General features: G+C 43.6%; 1 protein-coding gene and 1 long non-coding RNA gene across 2 annotated transcripts in view; one reads left to right on the top strand and one right to left on the bottom strand.

The window, feature by feature from the left end:
* Positions 1–15,596, bottom strand: part of LOC144833258 (uncharacterized) — a 310,988-nt gene that overhangs the window by 116,941 nt on the left and 178,451 nt on the right. The gene's annotated exons all lie outside the window — the stretch shown is intronic.
* LOC144833210 (keratin, type II cytoskeletal cochleal-like) overlaps positions 1–15,596 on the top strand; it is a 157,905-nt gene that overhangs the window by 15,531 nt on the left and 126,778 nt on the right. The window lies entirely within an intron of this gene.

The raw sequence follows: 15,596 nt of genomic DNA, 5'->3' as shown, positions 1-15,596 counted from the left end.
ACCGGCCGGTATTTGCCGACCTACATCTGGCCCTAAGAGTGTTCCTTCTTCTGATCTTAATTAGATGTATTAGATTTTAAAATAGGAAAAACCATAGTTGTATTGTTCCATTGAGGCAGGATCTCTCTGATTTTAAAGATACATGTATTTAAACATGTTTTACAGAATAGATACTATAGACTCCTGTAATCTCAATGAAGTTCTTCTGGAATGCTAACTGGATATGCGTTTTTTCTGTTCTTCTATTTCTTTATTTGCTCAATATTTTAATCTTCCTTAATTTCTTCTACAACGTCTCCTTTTTGTTTGTCAGAAAGAAAACAGACATGTCTATCTTGCAGCCATGTTCTTAACTTGGATGTGTATGGGTGCATAGTCTCTTCATATAGAGAGGAAAGTGCCTTGAGCATTCTACATTCTAGTTCATTAGAGTTACAGATTTCTATTCCTGAATTTGCGTAACTAATACATTGAGGTAATTTCTTGTTGTGTCTGTGAATGTGCTACAGGTGCTTTAATTCGTTCTCCATATTCAAAATGTTTAATATTATTTGCCTAACATTGCCTCTTCTATCTTTTAGACTGCTCCTAGTGTCTGGTAAATTTTGTGCTTGAAGCTCGCTCTCAATAAAGAGAATGTTGCTTTCTAAAGTTTTCGCCTCTTCCCGGGCTCTAAAGGCTTCCTTAAATTATATTTTACTAAAGATCCCCTAATATATGTCCTATAAGCATCCTCTCTTAAATCTAGTGTGGCTGTTCCTAAGTAAAGTGAAAGAATTCTTGGTTATTCTTAACTCATTATTGAGCAACCTGTGGGTCTATTTTTATTTATTTATTTTATTTGAAGGTTTTCTATAGCGCAAACAAGACCCTTGCGGGTATCAGAGCGCTTTACAGGGTAAATATCGCAGATACAAAGGCATATGGTAAGTAATATATAGTGAGCAAAGTTCCTCTGAGTTAAAGTAAATGAACATTGAGATACAGGTGGGAGCTAAGCCATGGATGGTGGTCCCACACTATACACAAACAGGGGGAACTAGGGCTCTCACACACCTAGCAAGCTAGGTGTCATACTTCATCATATGAGCCTGCCCCTCGTCATGGTCGGCGCTGCAATACCCGACGGGCACCCAATACGGGGCTCTTTAGCGTGGATCTTTTGTTCCTGCCGTTGGGTGCAGTGGGGGTAAGAGGCCTAGTGTGTGTAGATGTGAAGGGAGTGGAATAAAACAGGTCAGTTAGTCCTAGCAGTAATTTATTGCGGAAAGTCAACTGCCTGATTAAAAACAGGAATAGTGGCAGTGAACTAGAGGTTAAGTATCTAGATGTGTACATTCTACTCTCAAAGGTAACATATAGTTCCATAAAAATCACGGATAATAGAATCAACATATCACAGATACATCGACATATGGCAAATGATGTGTAGTTCCATACAAATCAGGCATAGTATAATCACAGTAACGATGATACATAGAGAGGTTATGAAAAATATATAGTTCCATATAGATCAAGAATAGAGTCTTATAATCACAGTAACCCATTTTCAAGTGAGCTTAGCCATAAGAAGGGATTTCACTTCTTTTTTGAAGGATGCAGTAGAGGGATTAAGTCTAGTTTCTGGGGGCAAAGCATTTCAGATCCTGGGTGCCATCCCAGAGAAGGTTTGGTTGTATGTTTTCTTCTTGTTGTATCTTTGTGGTTTCAATAAAAGGTTATTGGGCACTTCTGGAAGCTCTGTTGACACATGAGGGCACCAATTTCTGTGCCAGATAGCTGGGAGTGTTGTGATGGATGGTTAAAAGCATCCTGCATGCTATTTTTAGTTGAATTCTGGCTTCAAAGGGTAACCAGTTAAGGGATTTTAGGTCGGGGGATATGTGGGAGTTTCTTTTGGAGCCAGTAATAAGTATCGCTGCTGCGTTGATTGACGATCTAAGAGGGGCCATTGAGGATCTGGGAAGGCCGCAGAGAGAGACACTCCCATATTCCAATTTTGGGATTATTAGAGCTTGTACTGCCAGTTTCAAATCCTTTTCAGGCAGGAAAGGTTTAAGTTTTTCTCAAGGTATTCATCTAAAAGTTTGCTCCTTTTGTTGCAGTGCTGATGTCTTTCTGCATATTGAGGTTTCTGTCCAGCGTTACTCCCAACGATTTTGCTGAGTCAACGATAAGAGGTTGGCAGTTGAGTGCTATAAGTGTTTAATCCAGTCTTGAATTATGGGTACTTGGACAGGAGGAGCGATCAGAAGGAATTCGGTTTTTAGGGTATTCAGTTTTAGATGGGTTTCGGCCAGCCAGGTCTGAGTTTTTCCGTGAGTTGTGTTGAGGGATTTGATGTCTTCTAGTGAATCAATCTTTAGGTATAGTTGTGTATCGTCTGCGTAAATATGATATTGTACGTTAGAAGAGTTAAGGGTTTCAGTGAGTGGTTCCATGAATAGATTGAAAAGTGTCGGAGAGAGGGATGATCTTTGTGGGACTCCTAAGGTGACTGTGGCGGATTTCTTAGGGAATGGTTAACTTTGAATCTTTATGATCTGTTTTGGAGGAACGAGGTAAACCAGTTTAGAAGTGATCCAGATAGACCGATTCTGTGTTTCAGAAGGTCTAGCAGGTTGCCGTGTTTGATGGTATCAAAGGCAGAGTAAAGGTCGAGCAAGATAAGTAAGCAGGCTTCGTTCTGGTCTAGCATTTGTAGCGCATCGTCGATTATGTGGGTCATAGCTGATTCAGTGCTTTGTCCTGCATGGAAATTAGATTGGAGTTTGTTGAGCAGGTTGAAATGATTTATGTGTTTTACAAGCTGGCGGTGTACACATTTTTCTAAGAGTTTAGCCAGGGTAGGGAGGAAGGATATTGGGAAGTAGTTATTTAAGTCCGCTGGGTCAACCGTTGGTTTCTTTAGGATGGGGATTACCTGTTCGGATTTGACGATATTGGGAATGGTTCCTTGAAGGAGAGAGGTATTTATAATCTTGGTCCAGAGAGGCAGTATCAGCGGGATGAAGTCTTTTATACAGTTTGCTGGGAGAGGGTCAGTGAAGTGATTGGCGGGATTCAGAGCAGTGAGCATTTTCAGTATAGTTTCTTCATTATAAGTATTGAAGGATGACCAAGATACATTATTTTTTAGGTCCAGCTTTGGGGAGCTCCAGTGTGGGGCTCCTGAAAGGGATGATGAAGAGTTGATATGTGTGTCAGTATGTGTGACAAAATCGTTGAGTAAGTCCTTCTTTATGTTTTCGGTCTTCAGAGTGAAGATAGAGGCAAACTCTTCACTGTTAGGTAATGAGCTTGCTTTAGCTTGGGGGTGGTGAGGTGCGTCCTTAGATTGTGCTTTGATTAGCTCGAAAAGTTTTTTAGGACAATCTAATTGATAGCTAAAAAAGTCTGCTTTAAGATCGTCTGATCTTTCTGTAGTCACAGTTTCTCTTCCTTCTTAGCATCTTGAGGTGGTTGGCGGATGGAACCGAGCGCCATCTATGTTCAATTAGTCTTAAGGATCGTCTGTCTTCATTGGGCCTTCCATCTTACCAGGATTCTGAGTCTTTTGTGGAGACTCTCTTTAGTTGAAAGGGGGCAACCTTGTTTAATATCATGTTCATGGATTCGAAGTAGTGGTTCCTGAGGTCTTGAACATCCGAGAGCCCTTCTGGGCGAAGAAGGATGTTGGAGCTGGAGGTTGTGATTATGTTAGAAGCAATGTTTCTGAGATCTCTCTTCCATACTTTAGATCTTGTGGGTTGAGCCGAATTAAGTTTTACTGTTTCATTAATGAAGAAGGTGATGATGTGATGGTCAGACTAGTCACATGGATAGATCGTGTCTAGCTGAATGGAATCTGCTTGAGAGATAACTAGGTCAAGGATGGCCCCTTTATCATGTGTGAAGTTGTTGCAGATTTGGGTACGGTCAAGGTCCGAGAGAAAGTTTTTGAGACAATTGACCGCTGCGTCATTGGAGTCATTCCAATGGAGATTGAGGTTTCCAAGAAATAGTTAGGTATTTTGATGTCTGGCATTAGTAGAGAATATGTCCATGAAATGCTTGACGAAGGTGATGTTATCTCCTGGTGGATGATAGAGAGTGTGCAGAGAGCAAACTGGTTTGCTATTGCTAGTGATGTCTAAGCATATATATTCACAAGAGGGGCATACTGGAGATTTGGATCGGTTCACAGAGATATTGCTCCGGTGTATGCAGGCAATGCCACCCCCTGGCTGGTCAATTCTGTCTAGTCTGATGATGTCATGGTTTGGGGGTACCAGTATATCAAGGATGGGTGCCGAAGATTCATTCAGCCATGTTTCAGTCAGAATTAGTAGGTCCAGTTCTTGTGTAAGTATGAGGTCAGCTAAGTCAACTGCATGTCTTGAGGCAGGTCTACAATTTAGTAGTATACATTTAAGACGGGGCTTGATGGGGGAAGAGTTGGGTTCCTGAGTAAGTGGAACTTGTCTAAGATTGTTCGTGATTATACCTCGGGGATTATGTGTAGTGAGTCTGTGCATAATGGAAGGAATAGTTTGGATTAATTAATTTTTGGAGAGGGTGTCTGTAAGCATGTTGTTCCGGTTAGGTTGTGGGAGATCATAGGAGCGTAATAGGGAGAGTAAGTCTTTGTCCGATAGAGGATTGATCCTTCGGATTGGGCGGGTTGAAGTATAGTGGAGAGAAACTGATCTCCACCTAGGGGGCAAGTGTTTCGAGGTGACTTCTGAGTAGTTGGTGAAGACGTTCGACTTGGTTTCTCGTGACGATCTATTGTTCAAGGGAGGAACAGATCTCCACCTAGGGGGCAAATGTTTCGGAGTGGCTTCTGAGTAGTTAGTTGATACGTTTGTATTGGTATCATGTGTCGATCTATTGTTCCAGGGTTGGCAAAGAACGACTTTACTTAGAGCTTGCAGTTCTTCTTTGAGTTGTCGTAGTGAACTTAGAATCTCGTCAAGTCTAGGGGCTGGTGTAGGTAGTAGCAAGTTTGGCGATTGTAATGTGAGGGTAGGAGGTGTGTTTACCTCCCATGGGTAGTATGTGGGAAGCACATAATCTGGGTTGTTGTGTAACATCCTGTCTGGTTCCTTATCCGGATCATGGAGGGGTGGACTGATGTGTAGTGGCGATGCAAGAATCACAGGGGTGTGCGCTGTGGATGTGGTTGTGGGCGTATTGGTTTTCCCGGTGGCAGGGTTGGCATTGGGGGGAGGTATGCCCCTTCCAGGTGAGAGTACTGAGTCTGGGATGGGAGTAAATACTGGTGGTGTAGTAAGGGGGGAGTGTATTGGAAGGGAATCGTGCAGGGACGAGAGGGTAGCACTGGGATTAGGTGTGAATGTTGACCTTGACATCCGATGAGCTTGAGCAGATGTAACATATTAGGGGGTGGTAGGCTGTGTGCTGGGGTGGGAGCCTCCTAAGGAGGGGGGGTGGGATGTTATCACTTTATCCCTGATGACGGGGGAGATATTATCCAACAGGTTTAAGCTGCCGTCTGATTGCATTAGGATGATTCCATTGTGATAGTTGGTGATGGTTGCTGCAGCTTTGTAAATTAGGGAGGGGGATGCCCTTCTGCATCGAACTTCAGCTTCTGTGAACTAACGGTGTAATAAAATTGCTGAATGGTCTGAGCAATGGATCGGTACATGCCTAACTGAGCTTACTCTATTTACGATACTATAGACTTAGAAAAATAGTCTAATCTAGAATAACAGCTATACTTTTTGCTGTAAAACCTGTATTCTCTTTGGAGCCCGCCGTTTTTATTGCCAAATATGCACAGACAAAATCCTGCTTTACGCTCTATTGAGATCCTTATTAGGGAACGTATTGAAAACTACTCCAATTAAAAAGGGTGATGAGAAGTGAGGTAAATCAACCACCAAAGTGCTAAGAGGCGTGATCTCCTTATGGCAAAGTATGGGAAAACATAAAAAAAGTTTATTTCACTAGTAGTGAAAATATTTTCGCGTTAAATATTAATGTAAATGTATTTAATTAAATACAATTTTTTTTCAGAAGTTTTAATGAAACAATAAAGACCGTTAACGTAACAAAAATACGTTTTTACTATGCATTAGTACATGATTAAATGTGATGTATAGAGATAATTAAAAGTAAATTAATTAGATTTTAATTAAAAGTATTGCTCATTAATTTCTACATGCAAGCAAGGTGAATTAAATATAAATAAAAGTTTTATTTTCAGATAGTTTTGTTAATATTAAATATGTATTTATTTTAAATAATCTTAATTGCATTTACTGCTTTTTTTCTATATTTGTTTGCATTATTTTTATCGCACTCATTCCTGGGGGCATGGGGTTTTATGGACTGTTTATAAGTGATTTTTAGTGAGGCTTTAGTATTATTGACAAAGCGGTCCTGACAATTATTTTTTATTTTTTTTTAGCAGTGTTAGTGCTCACTGAATTGTGTTTCCTGAACAGGGAGCGCACCAGTGGCCAGTTAAGCCATTGTGCTGGTGCTGCTACCATGGCAGGGTTTGTTTGGCTCCCAACATTTTGGATGAAGGTGAAGGGAAGAGGAGATGTTGAGTCAGCGGTCTAGTTTTGACCCTGACCATGTATTTAGACACGGGTGCTGTGCGACCGGTCGAACTGAATAGCTACACTCTGCATTTACTGCTTTTGGCACTATATTTGCTTACATTATTTGATTGCACTGATTCCTTGGGGGGGGGGCGGTTTTATGGACTGTTTTAGGTGGTTTTATTATTTTTAACGCAATTGTCCTGACCATCAATTTTTATACTTGAGCGATGTCAGTGTTCACTGAATCGTGTCACCTGCCATTGTGCTGGTGGGATGTATGACATCACAACGCATGCTTTTATTCCGCATGTCATTACAACGCTGTTTTTACAACGCAAGTCATTACAACGAATTGCGTTGGGGGGGGGCTGGATAGTGGAATAGTTTAATTTTCTATTCCAACTCCAGTCCCCGTGGATAGTAGGGAAGGTGTTGGATAGAAAATTAAACTATTCTCTATCCTACAGCGCCCTCCAGCGCAAGTCGTTGTAACAACTTGCGTTGTAATAGCTGCGCCGTAATGGTAGTGCGGAGTGAAAGTTGCGTTGTAAAGGATGTTCCCCGTGCTTGTGCTGCTTCCCTGGTTTCTTTGGCTCCCGCCATTTTGGATGAAGGCAGAGCGGAGGGGAGTGTTTTAAGTCAGTGGTCTAATGTTTGACCCGGACCATGAATTTAGATGCTGGGGCAGTGTGGTCGGGTCGATGGCACACCAAGGGTGGGCCACAGTCTAGCCCGTCTGCACCTTTCAGAGCCTGGCCATCGCCTGTCGCCGGGACCCCTGTTAGTTTTGCCAAAGGTAAGACACCTTTGACCACCTTTTCTCTTGACATGTTTTTTGCTCTAAAATCCCAAGGGCCTCATTCCTCTAGTTGTAAGAAAGGGGTACCTGGAACCACCTTTAGCCTTTTTTCTTGTGTAAATTGCAAGTGGGGATGTTTGAGCCTTCAGGGGACAACCTATTTGGACTATGGGAAGGATGCTGCTACTCCCACCCCTATGTACTGAAGGTCTGCGAAGACAGAGGGAGAATTTGGGGCCATAATAGCCGAACCCCACATTAGCTGCGCATATATCAAGGCGAGGTCTCTGTCTAATATTTGTTTGGAAATCCGGGACATTATCCACAGTTTCAACCCATATATAATGTTTATCACATAGACTTGGCTTAACAACCACTCCATGGTGGAGCTGGCCCTGATAGTACCTAGCAGGGGACAGTGCGGCAATTATTTTTAGAAACTGCTGTGAGTGTAAGAAAATAAAGATACCCTCTATTGGTGACTGTAGTATGCTGCCATTTCAAGCTCTCCAGTAAAACTTTTGTGACTTTGGAAGGGGCAGTCACTTGTGACCTTCAGGCCATAATGCACTAACGGCCACCACCCTAGCCTCAGTATTGTCTTTTAAAAGCGAACAATTCATACTGATAGGTTATTTTTATTAATCACTTTGAGAAGGAGGATGACTTGCACAGTAGAAATTTGGAGAACGAGATGCGAATTCTACAACTTACTCAGTGGATTAAAGTCGCCACCCATAGAGCACGGTATACACTGGTTTTCAAATCTTTGCTCTCTTTCTATCCTATCTATTGACCTTGTGTGCTGGTCTGATCTCTTTTTATCAAACTTCAAAATGATGATTTGTAAAAAGCCTCTCGACAATCATGCTACCCCTCTGGTGAGGTCAAGGCCATGGAAGAAATTTTCCCTGGAGTTGTTTTCTAATAACTTCTGTGCACCCTTCTTAAATGCAACTCTTCCATTCGACATAAATGTTAAGGCCTTAGAGAGTGCAACAGTTGAGGCGTTAGATAGATGCGTGCTTCTTAAATTGAGGAGGATGTTGAGATCTTCCCTTTTACAGAACTGGTACATAAATGATCTCAGAACTGCGAAGAGGAAAGGTAAAGCTTTAGAGCGTTGGTCGTGAATTTCTTAAATCCCCATTGGATCATATATCTTTTAGAGCCACTTTAAAATGTTATCACAAAAAGCTTAAGATCGCTAAAAAGGCAAACTTTGGGAGGGGCAGTAGCAACTCCTCAAGGGAGTGCTGCGGGTGGTGGGCGGGATAGGGGAGGGGCAGGGTTGGGGGTAGTAAACCCTGGCATACGGCTGAACGGAGGTAAGAAAATAAATAAATAAAACTAATTACATTGCGCACGCTGCAGCGCCAAATGGCGATGCAGCGTGCGCAATGTAATTTGTTTTATTTATTTATTTACTTACCTCCATTCGGCCGTATGCCGGAATTTACTACCCCCCACCCTGTCCCTCCCTGCCCCACCGCCCCACAGCACTCCCTCGGAGAGCCGCATCTGGTGAGGAGATTTGAGGACAATAGTGGGTCCTCCAAGGAACTTTTTAACATAGTCAAAATCCTATCTCAGACTACATATTTGAGTCAAAATATTCCAGTCACGGCCTAGCAGTGTGCAGACCTGGCAGAATTCTTTCATGAGAAGATTGATAAGATCTCTACTTTCGAGACCCAACCCTACCTGGCAGAGTTCTTCTTAGAAGAAGTCAACCCTCACCCCGGAACGTCCATCCACTGGAGAAAATGTCAGGAACTCACACAAGAAATGGTGGAAGAGACCATGAAGGAGGTAAAATTAGGTTCACCATTGGACCCCTGTCCCGATTTTATTTTCTCCAACGTAGCTCCTGTTTTAGGCCCCTACATCAGTTGGCTGTTGAAGTCATCCCTGCAAAATGTTGATTTTTCTTCATGCTTGAAGTCTGCTCGTTTGTTGCCTTTGCTATAAAAGACTTGAGTGGAAGCTGCTGGTCTTTGCAACTATGACCCTATCTCCCTTATCTTTTATTTGGCATAAAGTTTTTGAAAGGATAGTTGACGGTCAGTTATGGTGGTTTGTGGAAGGCAATAACATTCTGGACATATCTCAAATTGGCTTCAGAGTCAACAACTGTACGGAGTATACCTTACTGCGGGAGTGGAGAAATAGATCAGAGGCAGACGAGGGCAAGGCTGTTGCCCTGATCTTATTAGACCTTTCACACCTCCGGTTAGTTCTTGAAGCAGGCCTGTATTCTCTATAATGGTTGAAGCGTTCTTGTCCTGCGGTTCTTATTCTGTTTATTTGGCTCTGCTTAAATCGACCCCTCTGCAGATTAATTGAGGTGTTCCACAAGGGGAATCCCTAAGCCTATCTCTGTTTAATGTCTACATCACCCCCTTGGCAAATCTCAAGTCTTGGGGTTTCGAGACATTTTCTTGTGCGGATGATACCCAGCTTATCGTTACTATTGTGACGGGAATCAGCCTCAAACCCGCAATACATTTTGGGCTGCCTTTCAGATATGGCTAGCTGGACGCGCTCACATTGTTTTAAAACAGAATGCAGAAAAAACTGAAGTTCTACTGTTTGAATGGGTGTATACAGTTCAGAATAATACCTGGAGGCCCACTTCTTTTGCTGCGGCTACATCACCCAGGAGATAAAGGATAGATCAGGGATTCATATTTAAATGACTCCCTTCTTATGCAGTATCAGGTAAAGCTGGTGTGTGGGAGGTGTTTAGGTCTCTTATACATGATGCTGAGGAAGTTATTCAGATGGATCCTTTTAGCCTGGCGTCCGACAGTCACTCAGGCTCTTAGACTGAGCAAACTGGACTATGGCAATGCCTTAAAGCTAGGAAAGCATGACTATCTATCTAGTCACCTGCAGCTTATACAGCATGAAGAAGTCAGACTGATCTGCAACTGCCCAAAAGGAATTCACAATCAGCCTGCCTCAATCAGTTGCACTGGCTTCCAGTGTGGAAAAGCCAGGTTTAAATTACTCTGTTATGTGCACACGTCACTTCACAAGTCAGTACCAGCTACATTGTTTGGTAAAGGGGCTTTCTACAAGCCTACTAGAGCATAGCATTCCTCCCATCAAGCCCTGATTTGCAGTACATGAATTAGGGAAGCCAGGATGGGTGGCTGCACGTATGGCCATCTGGCTGCACTTCACTGGAATTCCCTTCCTTTGGGATCCAGATATCACTTTTAAAAGGTTAAAACAGTTCAGTTTATAGTCTTCTATGGATGCGTCACTTTTAGCGCTAAGTAGCTGGGATGCATCAAAAACAAAAACAGGCACAGGGGAAGTGAGGCGTTGGAAAAGCAAAGCGACGCGTTAGTTCCTTACTCCCAGGGGAGGTGCTGCATTGGTTTCTTCCTGCCAGGGGAGGTGATGCGTCGGTTCCTTACTGCAGTGCAGAGGAATTGATGCATCACTTCCTTACTGCCTGCGAAGGTGATGCGTTGGTTCCTTACTGTGAGGGGAGGTGATGTATCGGTTCCTTACAGTGAGGGGAGGTGATGCATCGATATCTGAACACGCAGTTCGGTTCATTACTGCTGGGCAACGTTGATGAAGAACTTGGCACCCAGGGACGATGCTTTCAAAATCCAGATGCGCTGGGTCAATGCGGCAGCGGCGAAAAAGGCGCTACATCAATTTTCCAGCAGCGGAGCAGGTGATGCGCGATTTCTTCAGCCGTACAGCAAGGCCTGCGCTGGAGTCTGAGCGTGTGCCATGGACATTCTGTGAAGCGGTGCTCGGGACTCGGGTGGCGGTGATACTTCAGCTATAACGCAGGCGCTGCCTCGATTGTTCGGCCACACAGCAGTGATGCATTGGTTTTTCAACTGCACGGCAGTGCTAAGTCAGAAAAACGGGTGCTAAGAGTCAATGCGTGGATCTTCGTAGTTCTTAGCAGCAAACCTACCGCCAAGGACCCAGAACTGGAATTGGCAGCACTTGACAGGTCAGAACTCCCAGAAGAGGAGTTTAGGGGCTGCGGATGAAGACTTTGAAGGTCCCGAGACTTCTTACATGAGACAAGCACACACAAGCCCTTGGAGAACCTTGGAAAGCAGGATGTAGATAGCAAAATCCAATCCTTTCACTCCCATGACTGAAGTAGCAAGCAGCAGGCCAGCACACAAAGCAACAGGCAGAGTGTCAGTCTCCTCCTAGAGCACCCAGCTTTTCTTCCTTGCATAATATCCTCTTAATCCAGAAGTGTTCTGAAGTTATGGTGTCACAGCTCCAGTATGTATAGCAGTTTGACTTTATACTAGGCAACTTCAAAGGAAAATATTTGAAAAGGAAAAGACCCTGCCTTTCCTTGACCTGGCTTCAGGCCCACTACACGGGATGGAGACAGCTTTGTGTGAGGACAGGCAGGGCCCTATTCAGGTATCAATGACAACTCCTTCCACCACTCTAGCTCAGGAAGACCCATCAGCTTAGTGATGGTCTAGCAGATATGCAGGGCACACATCAACTCCTTTTATCTGAATGTCTAGAGTGACTGCACAAATAGCCCAATTGTCACCCTCCCTCAGACGTGAATTCTACAGAATGGTAAAGCAAGGAAATGCCCACTTTCTAAAAGTGGCATTTCAAACACTCAGTTTAAAAGGCAACTCACCAAAAGCTGTACTTTTAAATTGTGAGTTCAGGGACCCCAAATTCCAAATGTCTAACCTTCCCAATTGGATGTTACTCTTGTAAGAGGTTACAAAGCAGCTCCCATGATAACATATGGGAGAGGTAATCCTTGTAATAGTGAAAAACGAAATTAGCAATATTTCACTATCAGGACATGTAAAACACACCAGTACATGTCCTGTCTTTCAAATACACTTCACCCAGCCCATGGGGCTACCTTGAGCCTACATTAGGGGTGCCTTACGTGAAATAAAAGGTAAGCTTTGGGCCAGGCGAGCGGGTGCACTTGCCAGGTCGACATGGCAGTTTAAAACTGCCCACACAGACACTGCAGTGCCAGTTGTGACACACAGTTGCAGGGCTACTGATGTGGGTGGCACACTCAGTGCAGCAGGCCCACTAGTAGCATTTGATTTACAGGTTCTAGGCACACCTGGTTCACTTTACTAGTGAATTAATAGTAAATCAAATATGCCAGTTATGGATAACGCAATCACGAATATAATTTACAAATGGAGCCATTTCACTTTAGCAGTGATCAGCAGTAGCAAAGTGCCCAGAGATAAAAAACCAGCAAAAACTAAAATCAGCACACAGTTATAAACAGGAGGTTAGAAGCAAAAAGACAAGGGAAAAACACACCAAAGATGCCAGGTCTAACGGGGATGATGTGTGTGCTTTATAAATTAAATAAATTAATGACATGTAACATTTGTTCCTTTGTGGTTTTATTTTATGTCCCTACTTCACTTATTGTCTATGGGAGGGTGTTGCAGTATCAGTACTTGGCCATATATGGTACTGGATGTACTCTAGCTCTGAGCTGGTGTACATTTAGAACAATTTTGGGTAATTAATGGCTTTAGTAACACTAGAAGGGCAGTTTGAAAATATAACACTTTTGAAGGTATCCTTCCCTAACCCCCCTTGCTCTTCCCTTAGCCCCTTCCCTTTAGTACTACGTATTTTTCATTTTCCAGCCCCTTCCCTCTGTCCCTCCTACATTTATAACTTGAGGCCATTTTTTAAGTATTTGTAATAAGGGAACAAGTCTCTTGTTCAAAGACCCATGCCTTGTCCAAGCCAAGTTCAATTTCAGACCTTTTGAATCAACAGCCACATGTGTAATTAAGCTTATTTCATGAAAGAAAGCTTTACTTGACGGCTGTAACATTATCCATCAGCGAAATCAAGCTGCTTGCCCTTTGCACTCAGACTCTTCATGATGCTGTGAATGGAGACTGTGCCAGGAAACAGAGTCAGTACCAGTCACTTTGGCACTTAGTGGTGACATCTTCACGGGGAATGGAGTGGATACTCACAGGTGGTGGTGTTTTGGGTCACTTGTGCTGGTAGGTGGAGGAACATCAGGCCACTTGTAGCTGAGGATATTTCAAATCAAAGTGGCTTGCAGCTGCGGGACACTCGGGCAGAACATGACAGCAACATTGCATGTCTTGCATGAGGAAAGAGTGTCAAAGTTAGGTTGGAGAGACTGGGAGACCCATACTTATATACTTACTTATATACTTGGATCAGCACTGGTTACACTCCTCACAGCAGTCCTCATTTACCAATGCTGTCCAGACATTCTTGGGATCATTGGCTGGGCTTCCTTTTGGCAGTTGACTCCCTGCAGGGTCCAATCATCCTTCCCCTTTCTCAGCAGGCCAATAGCCCCAAGATCACAGGCAGACCCACAGTTTCTCTCAGCCATACTGCTGGCTTTAAGTGATGTCCCATCATCCCTGGAAGACTGGCTGTAGAAGATATCATCTCCTGATCTCAGGATTTCTTTAGGTACTCTGTAGAGTATCCCCTCTTTGGTTAATGAAGAAATTGGACCTGAGTGGGAAAGGTTGGGTCCCACATTTATAGGGGAATACGTATCCTGCTGTCAAAGGCTTGAAACTGGTTTGGGTAACTTCTTCCTTTTGTGAATCTCAACTGCATGGAGTAGACAAAAGGCCTTATTTATAGTTTGGAGAATGGGATATTCCATCACAAATGTGGCGGATATCGCCTATGCCACAGTATAAGAGGGTGTGGTCCATCGGCACAAACGCCCAACGCTGATGCCGGAAACCAGGGTCCGAGCCTCAAGGTCGCGTCCACTTCCTGTGTTTCTGGGCAAATCACTTCATCTTCCCGTGCCTGAATGTGTAATGTAAATACGGTGCTCATGTAAAGCGCTCGAATACCTTCGGGTCAAGTTTGCGCTATATAAAATATGCACTAAAAAATGTACAACGTTTGAGCACTTTTAATGTAGAGGACAGGATGTCCGCCACTTTTGTGATGAATTATCCCATCTGGCAAACTCTCAATCAGGTCCATATTCTTTATCTCGGTGAGGCTCTTCTCACAAGGTAGCGATGAGGAGTGTCTTCAACTGGAGCATTCACGGTGGTGGCACAATCACATGGGAAACTCTGTATCTGTCAGTTAGCAGCCCTTTTGGGAGTAGCACTTAAAGGAAGATAAGTATCTGAAAAGAATCCAGTGGCTCAACTCCCCCTGCCCGCTATCAATTCTGACAGTTAATCTGCGGGTTCTCCGCCAAATGGTCACTGCTACATTTTCAAATCAGCACTGACTCCATACTTCATCTATTTGGAATCAGGGGTGGTTTCCTACTACCCAGAAATGCCACCGATATACTACCATCATATTGTGCTATGTTGCACCAGAGACCAATCAAATAGGATCCCACATTTCTGGTCAAGCTTACACTCCCATTTAAAAGGGCCCTGCTAACAGCACCACATACACAAAGTACATGCACACTTTTTCAGGATGTATGTGAAGAGTCTTGTCACGACAACCCTGCCAGGGTTACTTTAGTGAGGTCAGTATTCACCACACTCTTCCCAAACAAGAAAAAGGTCTGTGCAAGACTAGCAATTCAAAAACATATGGTGCACTGCCACCACTGCTTAAGGTATGTGTCCCAGGACATAGACAATAGTACATTTGAGCATACACTTGGTGTGCCTCTCCAGACCACGGAGCAGGATCAACTTAAACAATCACCCAGCAAATAGTAGACAGGCATGTCTTTTGTGCATGATAGAACAAAAGAAAACATCAGCACACCAGATATCATGCAGCTGGGTTACTCAGGGCAAAAGTTGCAAGGCTGTGGTACCTTGCATGGTATATTCCTCTACCAACGGGCACCACCTACCCCACAAATAAACCTTGAACCTTCCTCTACTATTGGAGGAGTCCAACCATCTGATTGGCAGAAGGGGCTGGGAAGTTCATATATATTCCCACGACGTAGTCCAGTTCTGAGTTTACCCGAGGTTGAAAAGTGACGGAACATTCTTCAACCTAAAGTGCATGATTTTAAGATGGTGCAAGTGAACTGGCAGCCAGGGCACTGCCTTATACTTTGCACTAGACACCAGTGCAATTTGCCAGTACCCACCGGTCAAGTCACAAGCAAACAAGAAGTGGTGAGACACGCCTATCCACCAGCTTGAGAGCTCAGGGATCAGTCTAAGTCACCTCATTGAGTACCCACACTCACAATGTGCAGTGCAATGGACGTGAAC

This window comes from Lissotriton helveticus, chromosome 1_1 (genome assembly GCF_964261635.1).
Source record: "Lissotriton helveticus chromosome 1_1, aLisHel1.1, whole genome shotgun sequence".
In the NCBI taxonomy this organism is placed as follows: domain Eukaryota; kingdom Metazoa; phylum Chordata; class Amphibia; order Caudata; family Salamandridae; genus Lissotriton; species Lissotriton helveticus.
Note: the sequence above shows the minus strand (reverse complement) of the source record. Positions and strands in the feature narration are given on the sequence as shown.